The sequence below is a fragment of the Odocoileus virginianus genome, chromosome 24 (assembly GCF_023699985.2).
Source record: "Odocoileus virginianus isolate 20LAN1187 ecotype Illinois chromosome 24, Ovbor_1.2, whole genome shotgun sequence".
Lineage (NCBI taxonomy): Eukaryota > Metazoa > Chordata > Mammalia > Artiodactyla > Cervidae > Odocoileus > Odocoileus virginianus.
In genome coordinates, this window is record NC_069697.1 from 19,412,818 (window position 1) to 19,435,520 (window position 22,703).

The 22,703-nt window shown below is 37.2% G+C and overlaps 1 long non-coding RNA gene across 2 annotated transcripts in view; it reads right to left on the minus strand.

The window, feature by feature from the left end:
- LOC110144427 (uncharacterized) overlaps nt 1-16,064 on the minus strand; it is a 42,833-nt gene extending 26,769 nt beyond the window's left edge. For both annotated transcript variants that reach the window (XR_002315888.2, XR_002315887.2), the window contains exon 1: nt 15,548-16,064. This is a non-coding gene — a long non-coding RNA (uncharacterized lncRNA). The remainder of the gene's footprint in view (nt 1-15,547) is intronic.
- Between the last annotated feature and the right edge of the window lie 6,639 nt (nt 16,065-22,703).

Below are 22,703 nucleotides of genomic sequence, written 5' to 3' on the forward strand. Positions count from 1 at the left end.
CTGTGGACTGTAGCCCACCAGACTCCTCTGCCCCTGGGAATTCTCCAGGCAAGAATACCGGAGCGAGTTACCATGCCCTCCTCCAGGGGATCTTCCCAACCCAGGGATTGAACCTGGGTGTCCCACATCACAGGCAAATTCTTTAACATCTATGTCACCAGGGAAGCCCCAGGTCCATCTATGTTGTTGCAAAGGGCAGGATTTCCTTCCTTTTTAAGGCTAAAAATATTTCATTGTGTATACAATTGACAGTTGAACAATTCTGGCATAGAGGCACCAACTCCGTGCAGTAAAAAATCAGAGTGTAACATTACTGCCAGTCCTTCATATCTGTGGTTCCACATCAGTGGATTCCACAAACCATGGATGCTGTTGTACTGTGGTATTAATTGAAAAAAAAAAAAAAAAACCTTGTATAAGTGAACCTGCACAGTTCAAATGCATGTTGTTCAAGGGCCAACTGTGTATACATTTCTTTATCTAGCCATCTGTCAACAGACACTTAGGTTGCCTCCATTCTTTGCTTGTTGTGAATAATGCTGCAATGAGCATGGCAGTGAAGATATCTCTCCTAGATACAAGGGCATAATATATAGCACAGAGAATATAGCCAATGTGTTATAATAACTTTACATATAACTATTTTGTACACCTGAAGCTAAAATAACATTGTAAGTCAATTATACTTAAAAAAAAAAATACAGTAGAGAAGTCAAAAGCATAAAAACCAGAAACAAAACAAAGAACAAATGACTCATGGGTCTTCTATGATGGTTAGTAACCTTGCTCTAAAATGAGCTTTCCTTATATGGTTTTGAAGAGTTCTACACTTTCAATCTTTTCAGTTACACAAAACACTCTAGAGAAAGCTTTAGGGTAATCTACTTTTTAGATTTTTAATTGAGACTACTCTGTCAATGACTTGGGAGAGCTATATAAAATTATTCCAGCATATTTTCTATGTTAAGATTCTACTAGTTTAGAAGAATCTTTTCTCCCCCCTTTTTCCCTAACAATTACCATTTTATTCCCTTCTCTTCTGCCTGTTAAACTGTAAAACATTTTGGGCTTTAAAATGTGCCTTTGCCAAGAACCACTTCAAAGTAAAAGAAATCAAGTGAACTCAGGTGATATTTTACAGCATAATTGCCTTCTTTTCCTATCAATACAAGTGGTCTCTCATTTTGACTTTTCCTGGCTAGTACATATACTATAGGCAACTCTGTCAACATTTAGCAACCTTCAATTATGCTAGGCACTAATATGCACAGAATAAATGTTTCTGTACTCAATAACCAACTTATAAAAGGGTCTGTGCTCAATGTGCATATTAAAAGGCTTATTTTCCCTCCCAACAATGCCATGTGTTGAAAATGGAAAATATTGAATATGTTATGTATATTGGCAAATGATAAACTTAAATAGAATGCTTTAAATGAAATCTAATGAAAGGATCATTTCACAAGTTCTTGCCACCATCAGCTTGCTCTAACTCTCCTTCTGTAAAGATACAACCTCTGAGTGTAAAAGTGAAACATCATAGTTGGAATATGGTGGGAAAAAGAATCTATAAAGAAAGCAATTAATCCCTTTAAAAAAAAATATATATATATATATATATATATATATATATATATATAAATAGTATTTTCCCCCTTGCCATTTTAAAATTAGAGAATATGGATCAAGAGGTGACATTAGACTCCAGTAGTAAAGGTGATTCAGTGGTATTACCTTTATTTTGGTGGGAGAGAGGGCTAACATTTCTGCAATTTTCTGTGGTAAATGCCCTGGCTTAAAAAAATCAATCAATATTGGAATTTATAAAATAGAAAGTGGAAGTTTTTCCTTTCATCACCACTATTTTTGAGTCAGCTAAATACTTTTCTAGAATTGCATATATATGAACACATACACAGAGACATATATGTGCGTGTGTGTGAGTGTGAGTGTGTGTGTGTGTAAAGTATCATATATAGAAATTCTAATGTCTTCCATAAATTTGGTAATGCTTTTCTGGCAGTATGTAATAGAGATACCCACATCACTGAAGGGAGAACAGAGAGCCTCCTAATTGCCTATCACATTACTTTTGGAGCTAAATGGATGTTACATTATTCAGGATTAAGAGAGAGATTTCCAAAGCACCAAGCAAGATGGATGCCTCAGAATCCCTCATTTGCTCCAAAAGCTGTTAATTGTTTGCCTTTGCTTTGCTTTGTCATTGAAACAGTGAGGGATACCTTTGGTGCACAATGTTGTTTGCAGGACCATTTTTGCCACAAAAAAAGGATTAATTTTTTTCTGCCATTTTCTATTTTCATCACCAATTTCCAACTGTCATGAAAGTGAGCTCTGTTTTCACACGACATTCCATTCTTATTACCGTCTTTGTCCCAAGAATGAAAGTCTGTGACGAGAGCAAAGCCATTGCTGGCATCGGAGGGCTGTTATAATTCACTCTCATGACAAAGACAGTAATGAGAAATGACGGTGGCACAAAACGAATCCTTTCCGATCCCAGCCCCTTGGATGATAATGAAAACAGAAGATGGCACCAACTTTATTCATCTTCATGACACCAATTGTGACAGGATTGAAAGCTGCAGCAACAAACCCATCTGAAGTTACAATTCCCCAGTCTCATTCCCGTCATGTTTAAAAAACAAACAAACAAAACAAACCTCCATCCCATCATTTCTCCTGAGAATTCAGTCACTGGGCAGCTTTTAGAGGTTGCAGAATTTTCTTTACTACCTACAACTGAAAGCATTTCAGAGAGGATAAAATGCTTCCATCTCTTAAAACTATGTTTTCTTTTTTATTTTGAAATCATCTTAGAAATTACTCTAAAAGAAGTGATGGGAAAGAGGAGGGGGAGAATATAAAGCCACTTTTTGATTTCTAATTGAATTCTCTGACTCTTCTGAAAAGTACAAATTTAAAGTAGAAAATTTTGTCTAATACAACGAATACAGAATCTTACTCTTTCACATCATGCTCCTTTCCTCCTTTCCCCTCCCTTCTTCTCCTCTCCTCTTTCCTCCTCTCTGTCTTTTTGAGCTATGATTGTGTTATAAAATCTAAAATGGAATTTAGAGCTCAGTTGGTCCAAACTCTGCATTTTGTAAATGAGAAAAAAGGAGGCTTAGGTAAATGAAGCAACTTATTCACTTGTGTGTGTGTGTTAGTCGCTCAGTTATGTCCGATTCTTTCCGACCCCATGAACTGCAGCTTGTCAGGCTCCTCTATCCATGGAATTCTCCAGGCAAGAATACTGGAGTCAGTTGCTACTCCCTTCTCCAGGGGATGTTCCTGACCCAGGGATCGAACCCAGATCTCCCACATTGCAGGCAGATTCTTTACCATCAGAGCGACCAGGGAAGCTCCAGTACTACTAGGTAGTCCCAGAATGCTCATTCACAGTTTTTCAATCGAATCTTTCTAGGATCTAAGTTGAAAATGCCAAAGAGAAAGGTAGCACAGAGTATTATGTAAATATTATGCTCGATTTCTTTGCAAACTCTCTATAAAAGGAAGGTGGCATTCTCTCAAGGCATTAAAGGCTACTGTTTTGTCACCTGCAACTTCTGTGCCTTTGGGCCAATTAACTTTGTGGTTTCCAGTTTCCTCTACTGTAAAACAAATTTAGAAAGATATAACTAGTCTACTAAACAATCTATCTTAAATAGAGTAAATCACTCTATTCTTTTCTCTCCCGGCTGACTTCAAATAGAACTTTCTTTTACTTCCTCCTCACTTTGCTTCTAACTATTCTGTGGTCAGGAGCTAGGGAGGGGTGCACAGAAAAATAGCAAAGTTTCTACTCCCTTACTGTGTATCTCTGCACCACATGATCTCATGGCACAGGTTCTAAACCCTTTGGATGACTACAAAGGCCTTCCACTCCCATGGCAGTATAGAAAAATGGTCCATTTTTCCTCTTGGCAGACACCTGAGTCCTTTCAAAAATATTCAAGACTGGTTACTTTTCTGGGTATCCCAAGGGATCAACATGAAAATGCATACCACCTGGCCCTGACATGCTCTGTGAGTGAGGCCAGTTCGCTGCATGCTTTCTTCTTGCTCTGCAATGAGACCTGCTCAAGGCAACCTCCAGCATTTGGAATTCTCTGGGCAAGAGACAAGCACCATTCTCTGCGTGCAGAAACTGCAGGGAACACTTGCCAAGCAGGAGGTATCTGTTCCATAATAGCATGAGCAAACCTATGCATTTGTGCAGCTAACAAGCATTTGGCAAGGAATTGGGATTCTGTTAGTGTGTCTCTTCTACAGACATTTCAATCTCTGAGTGTTCACTGGGAGGTAACTTTACTTTACTCGAGGGAAGAGAGAATGTGATAGTCATATATATACCTATTTAATCTCTTCATTGATTTTGCTCTTCAGCAAGTCTCCATAAACTTTCCTTGCACTAACTGTTGGGAATGATGACAGTTGGACCAGTCTGGCCAAGTGGAGATGAGTCTGTTGCTTTTTTTTTTTAGAGAAGTAACAAAACCTGCCCTTCACTGTCTCAGCTTTCAGACTTCATATGAAATTCTGAGAACCAGCAAAAGTCTCATTGCATTCTATACAGACCTCTCATGGCTGTTGTAATAAACATAACTGTTTGATACTGTGATAATTTATTTTGTATTTCTTGAAATACTGATATAACTCTTGAGTTATGGGGCACCTGAATAAAGTGTAGGGAGGGAAAGTGCTTTCTTCTGATGCAAAATATCAGCCCTTTGACTAAACAAAATATTTTACCTAATATATAGTGAGAATATTACATCACAGTACACATTTTAAGCAATCAGAATATCTAGGAGTCCTAGAGCAACCTGCGCCTTATGATTTCTGTGACATTATGAACCTCAATTATACTCTGTGTTTTATTGAACAGATCCTCTACGCTGAAGATATACCATGCCTTCAACTCAATCCGAGTTGACCAGAGCTCTTGCTCTTAGGAAATTACTTCTCTGTAAATACCTCTCTGTACAAAATGAAGCATTCATGGTACCAGTAACAGCTGGGTCCCACCAGATCTGTGCAGTAGTGGTACTTGAACTGAGTATCTGAATATTTTGTTGTTCCCTCAGGATAACATTCTGAGATCTCTTCCATATTTTTTTATACAACCTTGACCTACCCCTAGACTTTTTGGGGTTGATTTTCGTAATGAACACTTTCCTTTTATACTTTAACACTTACAGACAAATGAAGAACTTCCAGACAAATGAAAATAAAAAAAAGGCCAAACCTATTAAACAACAGGAATTTTGGTGAGAAAAAAAGTTCCATATATTTTAGGTTTGCCTCTTTTGCTAATATAACAACTAACATGTAATTTATATTTTAAGACCTAACGTGTGCAAGACTTTGTGTTCTATAGCTTTGGATAAGTAACTTCATCTCTTAGGCTTTTGTTGATTTGTGGGTAACTTGAGAGAGACTGGAATTAGATTTGTGGTTTGCAATCTGTTCTGAGGGCTCTTGTGTTCTGCTGAGATGTTCAACAGCTCCCACAGAGAAAGAAGGGATAAGACAAGTGAATTGTAGGGGCTTCACAGGAGCCTCTCACTCAATCAATGGAGGAGTTCTACTTATATCATTTTATGTTTTGGGCAGCTACATAAGATTGATATTTGAAAAGGGAGTTCAACTCTAAAGCCACTGGATTAGAATTTCCTTTTGACTCTACGTGAAATAGTTCATGATTGTAAAAACCTAGAGCAGCAAAAGTTAATTCACATTCTCTTCCAAGGCATAGCATGAGGTTGGAGTCATATGAAACTGCTCTGATACTCAGCTTGACATTAACTGCTCAACTTTGTTTAGTGAAGTGTCACAAGATTTGTGACAGTGAGCAAATAGCACAAAACAGGATGCTCCTTGGCCATAGTCATGCAGGCAAGAAAAATCTTCATTTGAAATGCATATCATGGGATTCAAAGTCAGCTTGGAAACTGGCATGTCTGCCACGTAGGGAAACAGACTTTACCACAGGAAGACATAGAAAGAAGTCAGCCATGATGTAACCATACAGTTATCATGTTTCAATGGGAGCTGTTTCCATGGTTCCTGATTTCAGTACCTTTAAGAAAGGAACATTAATGTGCAATTTATTTCTCAATAAATTTATTTCGGCTTAAAGATAACTGGGTTATTTTTAGTAATGTGGGTAAAAATAAAAGTCATGCTAACAAAGTGCTATGGATATCGTCTATAGTAATTCAAATTAAATAGAGTTAATATAAGAGGACAATATTTGGAAGAACAAAGATTAAATGCATACAAAATCTTTAATTCTATGTATACACCTGTTTTGTACTCAAATAAGACATGTGCAACAACAAAGGAAACTATAAGCAAGGTGAAAAGACAACTTTCAGAATGGGAGAAAATAATAGCAAATGAAGAAACAGACAAAGGATTAATCTCAAAAACATACAAGCAACTCCTGCAGCTCAATTCCAGAAAAATAAATGACCCAATCAAAAAATGGGCCAAAGAACTAAACAGACATTTCTCCAAAGAAGACAAACAGATGGCTAACAAACACATGAAAAGATGCTCAACATCACTCATTATCAGAGAAATGCAAATCAAAACCACAATGAGGTACCATTACACACCAGTCAGAATGGCTGCTATCCAAAAGTCTACAAACAATAAATGCTGGAGAGGGTGTGGATAAAAGGGAACCCTCTTACACTGTTGGTGGAAATGCAAACTAATACAGCCACTATGGAGAACAGTGTGGAGATTCCTTAAAAAACTGGAAATAGAACTGCCATATGACACAGCAATCCCACTCCTGGGCATACACACCAAGGAAACCAGATCTGAAAGAGACACATGTACCCCAATGTTTATTGCAGCACTGTTTATAATAGCCAGGACATGGAAGCAACCTAGATGCCCATCAGCAGATGAATGGATGAGGAAGCTGTGGTACATATACACCATGGAATATTACTCAGCCATTAAAAAGAATTCATTTGAATCAGTTCTAATGAGATGGATGAAACTGGAGCCCATTATACAGAGTGAAGTAAGCCAGAAAGATAAAGACCAATACAGTATACTAACGCATATATATGGAATTTTAAAAGATGGTAATGATAACCCTATATGCAAAACAGAAAAAGAGACACAGATGTACAGAACAGACTTTTAGACTCTGAAGGCGAGGGTGGGATGTTCAGAGAGAACAGCATTGAAACAAGTATACTATCAAGGGTGAAACAGATGACCAGCCCAGGTTGGATGAATGAGACAAGTGCTCAGGGCTGCTGCACTGGGAAGACCCAGAGGGATGGGATGGGGAGGGAGGTGGGAGAGGGAATCGGATGGGAAACACATGTAAATCCATGGCTGATTCATGTCAATGTATGGCAAAAACCCCTACAATACTGTAAAGTAATTAGCCTCCAACTAATAAAAATAAATGGAAAAAAAATTTTTAAAAAGACATGCAAGAAAAATATTTCATGTTTTATGTTAAGTCGCCTCAGTTGTGTCTGAGTCTTTGCGACCCCATGGACTGTAGCCCACCAGGCTCCTCTGCCCATGGGATATCGCAGGCAAGAACACTGGAGTGAGCTGCCATGCCCTCCTCCAGGGGATCTGCCTGACCCAGGAATCGAATCTGAGGCTTTTATGTTTCTTGCACTAGAAGGCAGGTTCTTCACCACCAGTGCCCCTGGGAAGAAGACATGTGCAAGGAGAACATTTCATATTAATTTTTGATTTTCATATGTTCCCAATTTGCAGTCTAGAAGATTTGCTAGAGAGTATGTGACATTTTTACCTACTTTCGATGAATTAATCCTAATTTTGGCAGTTAAGTTATCTAGAAGATTAAAAAAGTGACTGGAAAATTCCACTCTTGATGACTTAGATTGAAATCACATTTACTGCTTTGTCTTTCTACTTGGTTAAATGCAGTGCTCCCAGTACATTTGGATTGCTATTATAAATGAAGCTTAAGAAAAACACATATACAAAACCTGGGTTGCAATTACTTTGCCTGACAGTGATGCAAAATGTAATTAGAAGGTTTGAATTGTACAGGTACTAAAAAGAAGTGTACTACAAAATAAGCAAACCATAATGTTAAGAACTCCAGTTGGGTTATTAACATGTTATGATCTTAATTATGACATTTCAGTATTATAATCCTAGGTCTATTGCTAAAGAGAGGAGATTATAAATGTAGGTTGTCAAAATCTTTATCAGAGAAGCTATTTTAACATCATTTTTAAAGGAAATTTATTGTTTAATTATAAAAGTAATATAACTACAATCTAGGAAATATGTAAAATGGTAAAAAGTAAAACAATTACCTATTATTACTGTACTCAAACTACCATTATTATTATTTTGGTGGAGTTCCTTCCAGGCTTTCTTCATATGCTTTTATTAATTTTTTTGTTTACAATTCTAATGTGTGCACATAATATTTTGCTCCCTGTCTTCACACTTTATATATATGTAATAGAGTTTCATATTTTCAAAAGCAGTCTAATTTGTATTTTAGGAAATTACTTGGTAAGAGACAGTGGTGGGCAAGGCACTGAGCCTCAGGTCTGGTCTAGAAGGCAATTCTGCTTTGCTGTGAGGCTCACAATAACTAGGCATTTTCATTGCCTGCAACCATTTCATGAGAAAGGCTTTGCACTATGCTGAATAGTAAATACAGGAAAAAGTCTCCATCAATTAAGGTTTGGAATGAGGCCAGACCTAAATCACTGGGGTAGAATCTTTGCATCTCAGCTTCATAGGGATCACCATATAAAGAGACCAGATGATACGAGACACCATAATTGCTGCCCATAGAAGCCAAGGAGGGCATTTAAACCCACAGAGATGAAAGTACTTCTTTCAAGGACACCTGAACGCATGCTATGAAACCAAGAACTGCAATAAAATCAAAATTACTTAGGAAATTAGCTGTAATGTATAAAATATTCTATGAGGGAGTGTAACTCAAATTTTTTTCAAAAAAACAATATATAAGTAATGCAAACACTAAGAAGAACCCCTGTGATTTTGTTATCTGATATGGAAAAGAGTGAATGTTGGAAAAGTATAAAACCTATACAATATCCACCTTATGTACATATGTGTAGGCAAACTTTGGCATACGTATGCATGGGAACACTATCTTAGTAATATCCGTATTAAAAACTGTATTTTAATCCAAAATAAAAACAGACCAAAGTTCATAAATAGTTTCAGAAAGGCTGACTCTCTCCAAAATGTCCAGCAGCTTCATTCACCATTCAGAAACCACAACAGGTTAAAGAGGTTTAAATATTCCACTACTTGGAATGCCAAAGCCCTATCAAGATTTGTGACAGTAATTACAAGTCTGTGTGGGAAAGGTGCAAATTTTCTGGAGAACAGATTAAGAGTCCACATCTAATTATTTAAAAATCTCAAAATGTTCGACTCTGTAATTGTATTTCTTAAACATCCCCCCCCCTCTTGACACCGCTTAAGATTTAACTCTTGTTTTTTGTTTCTTCTCATTTTATTGAGATATAATTGACATACAGCACTGTATAAGGTGTACCACATAGTCTGACTCACATGTACCATGAAATGATTATCATAATAATTTTAGTGAACATCCATCATCTCATATAGATACAAAATTAAAGAAATATAAAAAAAATTGTGATGAGAACTCTTAAGATTTATGTCCTTAAGAACTTTCATATATAACATACAGCAGTGTTAATTATCATGTTGTATATTACATTCTGAGTAATTACTGATCTTTTCACTGGAAGTTTATACTTTTCTACTCTATAAAGATTTCACTTTATCTTTGGTTCTCAGTAGCTTAACTAGGAAGTATCTAAGGGTAATTTTCTTTCTGGTTATACTCTGTGGGGCTTGTAGACCTTCTTGAATCTGTGACTTGATATCTAGGCATGTCTAGGACATTCTAAGCCACTATTTCTTCAATTACTGTCTCTCTGATTAGACCTGTTAAACATTTTCCCTCTGCCCTACATGTCTCAAACACGTTTTGCTGAGTTTTTTCTCCCTGTGCATTGCTCTGAATATTTTCTACCTCCCTATGATCTGATTTATTCATTCTTTTCTCTTTTTTTGGGGAGGGGGTGGTGCTATTCCTAATGCTAATAAACTACACCAGTAAAATTTTCATCTTAGTCATTATATTTTTCAGATGTAGATTTCCATTTGATAGGTTGTATGTGTATGGGGAGTACTCTAGGTGTTTACTGAAGTTTCCCATTCTTCTCCCTATTTTCTTGAATTATATCAATTATGTTATTTTTAAATATCTGATAATTTCAGTATCTGATTCACCCATGGGTCTATTTCAATTTTTTGTTTGTTTTCAATTGGTGCTATTTTTAGCATGCTTTTAATTTTTAATTTCTTATTGGAAATAGTAATTAAAATTATACAGTGTATGAATAACATATCTTCTTCCAAAGACAATTTTTTTTTTTGATGGAAGGCAGATAGAGTATCAGAAGATGACTTTCATCCTTTCAGGAGCTGATTTTCGTTTTTTTTTGTTTTTTTTTTAAAGATTAGTATGTTTCCATTTCGTCCTTGTTATTCTGTCAAGGCTTTTCTGGTAACTCAGAGAAAAGCCCTGGGTATTTAGTAAGTTCTTCTGATTTGGTGGAACTTGAAGTTCAATCTTATTCCTTAGAAGTAGGTAGATATGGAAATCTGCTTTTTTTTTTTTTCTTTCAGCTAGTGTTTTCCTTAGGTTTTCCTGCATGTATAATTAGGAATCCATCAACATCCTGAAGAGAACCAGTAGAAGATTTTCTACTTCTCTGATGTCTCCAAATTGAGATAATCTGAGATACTGCCACTCTATTTGTATTCTCTCTCACAATCTTAAATTCTGATTTCTGTCTCCTTAGTCCTTTAAGATTCTTGTTTCCTGCTTTGGCTCTATTGCCTCTTATGGCAGAAATTTTCTAACTACTACCCTCAGAAGATAAGCCAGCTAAATATGGAAATCTTGTGTTCTTTTCATCTTAAAATGATTGCAGTCCCTCCTGTCTCTAACTACTTTGGTTGTATTCCAGTGCCTTCAAACAGTTGTATTTTACATCTTGTTCAGCATTAATAATTGTAACAGCAGAAACGTTAGTCCAATACAAGTCACTCCTTCATGATTGGAATCAGAACTTCACTTCTAGAAAATAAATTGCTCAAAGGAAATAATTATGAATGTGACCGAGATTTGGCTACCTGGATAATCTATAATAGCAATTTTTCGACCAGTAAAAAATGAAACCATCTGTAGGTCCAAAAATGTGAAATTATTTAAATAAACTATAATTTATCTACTATAAAACAATCAGAACTATTCCCAAAATTAGTGGGATAACTGAGGTGATAAATTTCAAGTGTGACCAAGCAGTTTGTATGTGTGTGTATCTTCTTCCAGTCACATTTACTCCACAGGTACAAGCATAAATAGGTTAAGAATTGGACTTCACTTGACCATACTTACTCCAAAATCCCAGCCAAAGCCTATTTCTGTCTAATTTAAGAGAAACAGAATGTGTTAAAGCCCATGGATGGCTCCCAGAACCTGGTGGGACAGAGGAGTAGGGATGGGGGATATACTGCTAGGAACAGCTTCAAAAATCACATGTAGAACTGCTTCCATGAAGACACTACTGCTGACATGTCTCAGCAGAGATACTAATGCTGGTCTCCCTGACATCATTGATATGTGACACTGGAAATAACTGCTAGCCACATCATCAGTGCTGCTTTAGAAAACTAGAAATGGCTTTAACCACTATGGCAAACCATTCCTAAGATATTCTAAATTGTTCTTAATAACTATGACTTGCTTTTATCAAACAGGTACTACCTTCCCAAACCAACTACTTTCAGATAGTTTGTGTTGTGGGACAGCCACCATCATGTCTGCGGGCCATCAATAGTTCTCCATAGGATTGCATGTGTAAATTATTTAGTTTTTGATTCTCTGAGCCAACTAAGACTGGTGCTGCAAGGATGCTCAGCACGCATCATTCCTCTCCTCCATTTTGCCTTTCTGAAATGTGGTTTCTGCCAGATATAATTTGTCTGTGCATAATCCTGGGTTTAGCTCAATCTTCCTTTGTTCTTTAAGTTTTCAAGTTAAGCTGGGTCCAAACCACGAGTTGTCAGATTCCCCCAAGTCTAGCTTTCGGCTATTTAATTTGGTGAATGGGGCAGCTTTTTCTGAAGTCTTCAGCCATGTACATTACTTCTGGATAGTCTCCTATTTTTCTTTATGATAGTTACTACATTTAGCCCTTTCACATATTTTGCAACTTTTTCTTGTTTACTGCTATATATCCCAGTCAGTATTTGGAGCATATAAGTCACTTGATAACAATTTTAATAAGATTTTATATAACATTTTATATAATTACTGAATAAGTTAGATCTTTCTCTAGTTTCATTTGAGATATCATTTATATTTCCATCTCTTATTCTTCTTTTATTTTTACTTGGCTTCCTAGAAAAAAAGGATGATATTGCCCTCTTTATTATCTTTAAAACCACACAAACAGCCAATTAGTAAATATTATCAAGCTGAACTAGTAGATATGTAATAATGCTGAATGGCCATCTATAGGATAAGTCTAGGGGAAACCTCATTTATGCCCCTAATCAAAAATTAGTATCATTGATGATTGAATAATTCATTTTCCTTTACTTGCACCCATATTAAGGAAGAAAATTAAATAACATTCAATATTCTGATTGTTGAATACTGTTGACTGATGAGATTGTGAGGATAGGAAGGTTAAGTCAAAATTTCTCTACTCTGTACAAACTGTGTTTTGGGGATATGCCTTTAATCTAACTATATAACAACAAATTGTCAGACTTAAACCATTATGGAGCAATCTGGAAATCCTGCCTCTAGTTTTGCAAAGTCTGATGGGAACTAGAAAGAAGCGAATGAACAAAAATAATCAAAACACACATATGTGGAATTTAGAAAGATGGTAACGATAACCCTATATGCAAAACAGAAAAAGAGACACAGATGTATAGAACAGACTTTTGGACTCTGTGGGAGAAGGCGAGGGTGGGATGTTTCAAGAGAACAGCATCAAAACATGTATATTATCTAGGGTGAAACAGATCACCAGCCCAGGTTGGATGGATGAGACAAGTGCTCGGACCTGGTGCACTGGGAAGAGCAAAAGGGATCGGGTCGAGAGGGAGGTGGGAGGGGGGATTGGGATGGGGAATACATGTAAATCCATGGCTAATTCATGTCAATGTATGACAAAAACCACTACAATATTGTAAAGTAATTAGCCTCCAACTAATAAAAATAAATGAAAAAAAAATTTAAAAAACCTACAGTTGTTCATAAGACTTGTACAGAATTTAGATGAAATCACTATTGTTGCTCAGTCACTAAGTCATGTCAACTCTTTGGAACCCCACAGACTGCAGCATGCCAGGCTTCCCTCTCCTTCACTATCTTCAAGAGTTTGCTCAAACACTACTGCTGACATCTCTCAGCAGAGACTCTATTGCTGGTCTCTGATATCACTGATATTTGACACTGGAAATAACTGCTAGCCCCATCATCAGTGATGCTTTGGAAAACTAGAAACAGCTTTAATCACTGAGTAGATGTCCACTGAATCAACAATGCCATCCAACCATCTCATCCTCTGTCACCCCCTTCTCCTCCTGCCCTCAATCTTCCCCAGCATCAGGGTCTTTTCCAAGGAATCAGCTCTTCACATCGGGTAGCCTGAAGTATTGGAGCTCCAGCTTCAGCATCAGTCCTTCCAATGAATATTTAGGGTTGATTTCCTTTAGGATTGACTGGTTTGATATCCTTGCTGTCCAAGGAACTCTCAAGAGTCTTCCCCAGCACCAGTTTGAAAATATCAATTATGGTTATGGAATATTCTGTGTTATGGGTGGTTATGGAACAACCTGTCCGTAACCAATTATGCTTATGGAACAATCTGTCCATTGAAAAAGATATCTGTTAGAAAACTTAAAAGATTATAGCTTAGTCATTAAACTCAAAAACAAATTGATATTTTTGAGCCAGTATCATTTTTGCCTTTGGCAAGAGGTAACAAAGAACATGTCTCTCAAATTTCTGCTTGTTCTAAGTAGCTCTACTTTTGTCAATATTTAGAATTGTTATACTTCAAATTTAGTCTTTCTGGTGAGTTTGTAGCAATATTTCATTATGGTTTTAACTTGCAATTGCTTGATTACTGAAGAAATTGAGCTCCCTTTTATCTGTTTATTTTACTATCTTCTCTCCTAAAGTATTTGCTCAAGACTTGCAGACTTGCATATTGGTTATCTTTCTCACATTCCTGTGTGATTCCCAAATACATGATCTTTGAAAGCTATATATTTTTCAATATTTTTTCCTGCTCTTGAGTTAACTGTTTTGCTTTCTAAATAGTACCTTTACTAAGCTGAAACCTTTACTTTTGATGAACAATTGAAAATATTTTCTTTTGTTATTCTTTTTATATCTGTAAAAACACATACTATTATTTTTCTTTGCACTGTACACAATACTTTGAATGCTGCTGTACTTTGGTCACCAGATGTGTGTGTATGGGTGGGGATAGGGGTTCTCATACCAGACAATTCTGTGGCACCAGGTTTAAGGACCTACCTGCCAGGGACTAGAGGAAGACCAAATATATATTTCTTATTATGAATCACAATATCATAGTATCTTGTTTAAGAAATTTTCTCTTCAAGGCCTTTAAATTAATATCTTAGGTCTTTTTTCTAGAAGCATTATTATTGTGCCTTTCATATTCAGAAATCTAAATATACCTAAATTTTTGTGAATGCTTTAAGTGCTAATTTTTAAAAACAGAGATATCTAAAGGCTTCAGCAACGTTTAATGAAAAGAGACAGGGAATGTTAGCTTTGTAACAAATCAAGTGCCTGAAAATGTGTGGCTGTGTTTCCAGATTTTTTTTTCTTCTTGCTTTGGTCAACTGTAATTGTGGGCCCAATATCATACAGTGTTAAGTTTTAGAAATCTTGTTAAAAACAAGACAATAGGCCCAAAATGGAGTTGCTTATGCTAAGCACCATGTCACCAAAGTAGATTTAACTTAATTATTTAAAGTTTCGGTTCTCTCAGAAATGGAACCTTAAACCAGTCAGAATCTCCTGATCAGCACTAGCGGGGTCATCTGCCTGACAGACCGTTGTCAATCGCTGAAGGAAAGTAACTTCTCATTAACTCACCGCTTCTCAGCCTAGTTTATTTTTTTTCTTTCCTGCTCCCTTCTGTCTATAAAAGTCTTTCATTTTGAATAGCTCCCCGGAGCTCCTTTCTAACTGCTCGACTAGATGATGCCCGATTGGAATCGATCTTTGTTCAAATAAACTCTTAAAAATCGTAGTATGTCTCAGTTTAGCTTTTAACAGTTCTGTTATAACAGTAAGCTGGTAAGGAAGGAGAACTTGACATTTCTATGAGTGACCAGCAACCAGACTTGGTACCTGCTGAGCCCTGAACTTAGGGCCTCTGTCGCCTTAGGAACTGGTGGGTCAGTCAGTCAGAGTCTCCGCGCCTGTTGTCTGAAGAGCTTTTAGGCTTTATTTAAGAATTTCTTTCCTCACTGGTTCTGGAAACGACGGGGAGTTAGCCGTGGTCCAACGTAGTCACCCAACAGGGTCTGAGGTTTTATGGGGTCCTACTTAGAAAGCCGACCGGGTGGAGGCTTGGACCACGCACGGGTAGAAACCAGATTGGTTCCCGGTCAAACTGGTTCCGACTTAAGCCAGTCTAGGCCCAGCAAGAGGTGAATACAGTTTTGTTTTAAGGCCGAACAAGCATGTTAACTTTACCAAAGATAATCCTGAATGACAGCGGCCACAACGGAGATCTTTTCACGTAGGTTAGTTTATCCTTATTCAGGGGACGCCTCAGAGAAGAGGGGTCTCACCTAAGCGCTCACTGTAAAGCGTAGAGGAAAAAAATTTTTCCTCCTCTTCAGTTTCTCAGGACCAGAATGAGACCCGTTGGCACACCCCACTGGCTCCAGAACCAGCAGAGTCCTGGGGAGACGGACAGACGCCAGCAAACGGTAAGAATTCTTACCAAAGTCAGCCCTCCTTGGTCCCTATCTGTGATGCCTGGTTGAGAGAAGAAGTAGAAACGTCACGTTGTTCTTTCCTTTCAGGCTGGCAGGCAAAAAGCCTGTGTAAGAATTAAATTTTTGACTCAGGACTCCTGAATTCGCTTTCGGATACATACTGGTTGTGGAACCCTTTCTCACCACCTATCACTAACTGTTTAGTTCTTCTAAACCTTCACATAGATTGTTTTGTTCATTCCCCTACCCCACCCCCCCCCCCAGGTTTTCTAGTGTTTCCTCAACAGGAGGATTGTTTTGAATTATTCAGTAATTACTAGAAACAGACATTTATCTCAAGTGCTTAAAAGTTATTTTCCCCAACAAACCAAGTTTCTCCCTGAAAATAATGTTGTTATGAGTGCGGGTGTTAACAAATACTTCCCCCTCATTAATTAGAAAGCCCCTGATTAAGGGACACCAATTTCTGAGTCCATCTCCTGCTAGCTTCTTTCTTAAGATTATGCCAGAGATTTTGAACTCTTTTGTAGAAATTTTATGATGCCTAAAGCAGGGAAAATGTACAAAATTTGGGATATGTAGGTGGCCTTTCAGAGAAGGCAGCAGAATGTAGGTCCTCTAAAAGGTTTGAGGTGGTGGCACAGATCATGCAATTCATCGGAAGAGGTTGGGGTATCAGAACAAGAATCAGGAAGAACTGTAACAATTTATATACTAAGATATAATATCTTATGCCTTCTCAAGGGCAGAAGAGACTGCCTTTGGTGTGCACCTGGCATGTTTTCTGGGGAGGATGGGCAGTGATAGTGAACTGTTGAGATGTGTAATCAAATTCTGCTTGTGTTTGAGAACTGGGTGGTTAAGCTAATGGCTTTTCTGATTAGTTAGGAAACTTCAGCAGGAATAGTGCAGAAGTGATAGTGCAGAGTCCTAACCCCTGGACCTCCAGGGAATTCCTCAGGAAACTTATGTTTAAATACAGCAATAAATAAAATAATCTTCCCAAAGCGGTTTGTGTTTCAATGCTGCTGATTCCCTCAGCAGTTGGGGTTAGCTTAAGAGAATGGATCATAGTGGGTGGGAGGGCTCAGCAACTGGAGTAACAAAGAATGTTAGTGACTCCTGTGGTCCTCTAGATGTTTATAAGTAGCTGGTGGGAATGGAAGGGATTAGGGTGAGGAGGGCTCAGTCATATGTATTGATTTTGTTGCCATAAAATGGATACCCACATCTGCTCTATTATTCTTTGCCGAGCTAGTGGGCTAGGACAAACCTCTTAACAATAATGCAAACGGATAAGTACTATAAAAGAAGTTAAATGATAAGCTCCAATAAGAGAAGGAGGGTTGTGTGGGACTTTGCTCACAAAAGAACTACATCATGCCCAGTGTAGTAGGTACGAAGGAAAGAAGAAAGGAAGGACGGAGCAAAGGAAGATTTGTGTCTTCAGGGGTTCTACTAATTTTAAGGCATCTGGTATAACATGTAGTACTGGGAAAGGAGAAAAGAAAAGAGAGTCCATGGATTGTAGGTCTTCATTCTTGCTAAAATATTCAGTCCAATTAAATGCATTTGCCTATTACTAATAAAAGAGATTTTTGTTGTTGTTTTCATTTGTTTCAAAAGCAGCTATCCTGTTACTTCAGGGTGACTCTGTGGTAGTTTTAAGGTCAAAGCAGTAAGTTGCTAATTTGCATTCTTTTTCATTGTATCATAAAAGCAGTATTTCAAAATATAATCTTTGCTTCCATACTTTGAAGCATAAAATGCTCAGCTAGCTAATGAGTGTTTTACAAATTGTTTGAGCAGACTTGAATGTCCCCTTTTACTCCCCTTTCCTGCTTTGTCCCCATATCCTCTTACTCTGCCCACACACATACCTTTCTTCCTGTGTCCCATCATTATGCTTTCTGGAAATTATATGGCTTTCTATCTGGGTGAGAATGCAAAACAGACTCCAGACATTCCAGAAGATTTTATAAAGTCTGCCATCTGCACATCTGGTATGTAAGATGCCTGTAGTGTTCTTTAATCAGCAACACAGATATCTGTGCTCTGGGCACTCTTCAGAGTCACACCACAAATTGTCTGCAAATCACCAGGTCTTGTCAAAATTTACTTGAACATGAGATGATATAAAGAGACAAGATAACCAGCTACTCTTAAATATTCTCCAAGCTCTGACCTATGTTAAGAACTAAAATCAGCACACAATATTGCTGAATAATGTCATTCATTTTCCTGAAGTTAAAATTGGAGTATGAGTAATATAAAAAAAAATTATCTTAACAAAGATTCTTTGTTATTGTCAGTAGCTTCCCCATATATATATGTGTTGTTTAGGTTTATAGCAATTGAAGGTAAGGTAGAGAGATTCTCTATATTCCTCCTCCCCTCACACATATCCTCCTCTATTTTCAACATCCCACAGTGAGTGTTACATTTGTAATCATATGTAACTTTTTCAAGCTGACTTCTTGCCCTTAGGCATTTAAGGTTCCTCCATGTCCTTTTATGACTTGGTCATTTTTTTTTTTTTTTAAGAGCTGAATGATATTCCATTGTCTGGATATACCAGTTGGTTTATTTATTTGGCTAGTGAAAAACAGTAGCTTCCAAGTTTTGGCAATTAATAATAAATCTGCTAGAAATATCCACATGCAGGTTTTTGTATGAACATAAGTTTTCAACTCCTTTGGGTAAATATCAAGAAACTCTGTTAATTGGATCATATAGTAAGTGTATATTTAGTTTTATAAGAAAACACCAAACTGTCTTCCAAAATGGCTGTATGATTTTGCATTCTCACCAGCGACGAATGAGAGCTCTTGTTGCCTTAAATCCTCACCAGCATTTGGTGCTATCAGTGTTCTGGGTTTAACCATTCTAATAGGTACATAGTGGTATCTCATTGTTTTTATTTGAATTTCCTTGATGACATATTGTAGGAAGAAATGGCAACCCATTCCAATATTCTTGCTTAGGAAATCCTATGGATAGAGGAACCTGGTGGGCTACAGTCCATGGAGTCTCAAAGAGTCGGATGTGACTGAGCGACTTTCACTTCACTTTAGTATACACATAACTTCAATATACCCATATGATGACATACAGTTTGGAGCATCTTTATGTGTATTTTCTGTCTGTATATCTTGGTGAGGTGTTTGTTAAGATCTTTAGCCCCTTTTTCAATCAGGTTGTTTTTTGTTATAGTTGAGTTCTAAGAGTTCTTTATATATTTTGGATCATAGTCTTGTATCAATTGTATCTTTTGTAAATATTTTCTCTCAGTCTGTGACTTGTTTTCTCATTCTCTTGACAATATCTTTAGCAGAATAGAAGTTTTTAATTTTAATGAAATCCAGCTTATTAATTATTTCTTTCTGGGATCATGACTTTGGTGTTATATCTAAAAAGTCATCACTATACACGTGGTCATCTAGGTTTTCTCCTATGTTATCTTCTAGGAGTTTTATAGTTTTTCATTTTACATTTAGGTCTGCAGTTCATGAATTCATAAATTTTGTGAAGAGAATAAGGTCCGTGTCTAGATTTATTTTTTTGCTTGTGGATGTCTAGTTTTTTTTTTTTTTTTGGATGTCTAGTTTTAACAAAGATTTTTAAAAATCTTTTGGGAAACTGTTTTCACTTGTCCAATTATCATGTGGAAAACTTTATATTATGATCTATGAGATACATTTATCCTAGAAATCTGAGTAAAATATATAATTATTCCAAATAACTTTATGTGCTTTATTTAATGGACAGTTAAATTATTTAACCATATTTTTCCTTTTAGTTGTCAAGAAATTTAAGAGAATAATTTTGTATCATATTTCTATTTAGTACAACTTTAGTAATACATGATGAACAATGAAAAAGAGAAGAAACTATACTGCGTGTTTCAGAGGAGACAGAGTTAGTGGCCCAATCTGTGTGTTAGCCACTGTTGGGGAAAAGAGAGGCTAAGACAGGTGAACAAATAGGGTTGAGTAGGAAAATATTGCTAGTGGTTCTTAAAGACTGACTTAGAGGAGGGGAAGAAAGAAAATAAAATATCTAGACCTGAGACTTTGCAGTGTGTATGAAGAAGGTTAGCATTTTACCTAAGCTTCTATTGAAGGTTTGGAGAAGAGGAAAAAGTAGTTCAGATAGAAAAAAAAAGGTAAATGAGTTATATAGGAATTATTGAGTGGTCTTATTTGGTTGGAGCAAAAAATGCTTGATATTATAAAATGTGAACTAAACATGGATAAGTGGGTTTTTCTTAGTGTATGGTTATGAAAGCTATGGTGAAGAATTTCAGTTATTAATTCATACCACTCATTTTCTTATCTTTCTGATGAAATGTATTCCATATGTTAATTTAGGAAATCTCTAGTAGTGTTTCCTGATTTTAAATTTAAATTTTAAATGATTTAAATTGCCTCTCGTTTTGATGATAGCAAAGTATAAACAACACAATGTATAAATGTTGGTAAGAAAAGACTCCAATAACATTCTTTTTAAAAATATTATTTAAAACAACTATCTGATGTAGAATAGAAAGGGAACAAAATGACAACTAATTTGTCTAGAGGCTATATGAGGGGTTTCCATATTTTATTTATTCATCATGAAAATCTGTTTTTCTTGCATTTTTATCTCAGTCTTATAAGAGATGTTCTAGAGCCTAGATAAATTAAATAAGTTTCCCAGAGACCCACAGCTCATAGGTACTCAAATTCACATGGAAAGGCTGAACATGAACAATCATTTTCTTCCCCAGTTAATGTGCCTTAACCAACATAACCTAGTGTTTAACATGCCTAATTTTCACAGTTAAGTTGACTGTTCTGACACAAAGTTGATGCACTTTCATATACATGTAACGTAATTAATACACATTCAGATTTTAAATAAATACATAAAACAAACTAGGAGAGAAAAATCTAGAATAAGCAATCCATTTTTGTTTTAAACACAAGAGGGTTGAATATAGATACAATATGTCAACAAAGTCAACTGATGCAAAATGGGATCTTGGATGATGGTTGTATTTAATATTTCTATATTTGAAAATTTTCAAAACAAATCATTTTGAGCCTGGAAGCTGCAAAGGTACAGTTTCTGTACCTACTGAGGCTGCTTTGCGATTGTTCTCTGCAGTTGTTGATTGGCTACATTTGTTGCTGTTGTTCAGTCTCTAAGTCATGTCCAGCTCCTTGCTACCCCATGAACTGCAGCACACCAGGCTTCCCTGTCCTTCACTATCTTGTGGAGTTTGCTCAAACTCATGTCCATTGAGTTGGTGATAAGCCATCCAACCATCTCATCCTCTGTCAACCCCTTCTCCTCTTCCCAGCATCAGGGTCTTTTCAGATGAGTTGTCTCTTCGCATTAGGTGGCCAAAGTATTGGAGCTCCAGCTTCAGCATCAGTCCTTCCAATGAATATTCAGAGTTGATTTCCTTTTTAAGATTGACAGGTTGATCTCCATGCAATCCAAGGGACTCTCAAGAGTCTTTTCTAGCGCTGCAGTTTGAAAGCCTCAGTTCTTTGGTGTTCATCCTTCTTTGGGGCTTCTCAGGTGGCACTAGTGATAAAGAACTTACCTGCCAATGCAGGAACCGTGGGTTCACTCTCCGGATTGGGAATATCCCCTGGAGGAGGGCATGGCGCTCCACTCCAGTATTCTCGTCTGGAGAATTCCATAGACAGAGGAACCTGGTGGGCCACAGTCCACAGAGTCACAAGGAGTTTATGGACATTCTATCATTTAGCAAAATTCCAGACTTCAGGGCCACATACCTAGAACGTATGTGGGAATTCGAAGCCCTTTGGACTGTAGAGGATATGTTTCAGTTCAGTTCAGTCACTCAGTCGTGTCCGACTCTTTGCGACCCCATGATCCACAGCACGCCAGGCCTCCCTGTCCATCACCAACTCCCAGAGTCTACTCAAACCCATGTCCATTGAGTCGGTGATGCCATCCAACCATCTCATCCTCTGTCATCCCCTTCTCCTCCTGCCCTCAATCTTTCCCAGCATCAGGGTCTTTTCCAGTGAGTCAACTCTTCACATCAGGTGGCCAAAGTATTGGAGTTTCAGCTTCAACATCAGTCCTTCCAATGAACACCCAGGACTGATTTCCTTTAGGATGACTGGTTGGGTCTCCTTGCAGTCTAAGGAACTCTCAAGAGTCTTCTCCAACACCACAGTTCAGAAGCATCAATTCTTTGGCACTCAGCTTTCTTTATAGTTCAACTCTCACATCCATACATGACCACTGGAAGGACCATAGCCTTGACTAGACGGACCTTTGTTCACAAAGTAATGTCTCTGCTTTTCAATATGCTGTTGAGGTTGGTCATAACTTTCCTTCCAAGGCATAAGCATCTTTTAATTTCATGGCTGCAATCACCATCTGCAGTGATTTGGGAGCCCAGAAAAATAGTCAGCCACTGTTTCCACTGTTTCCCCATCTATTTGCCATGAAGTGATGGGACCAGATGCTGTGATCTTAGTTTTCTGAATGTTGAGTTTTAAGCCAAATTTTCACTCTCTTCTTTCACTTTCATC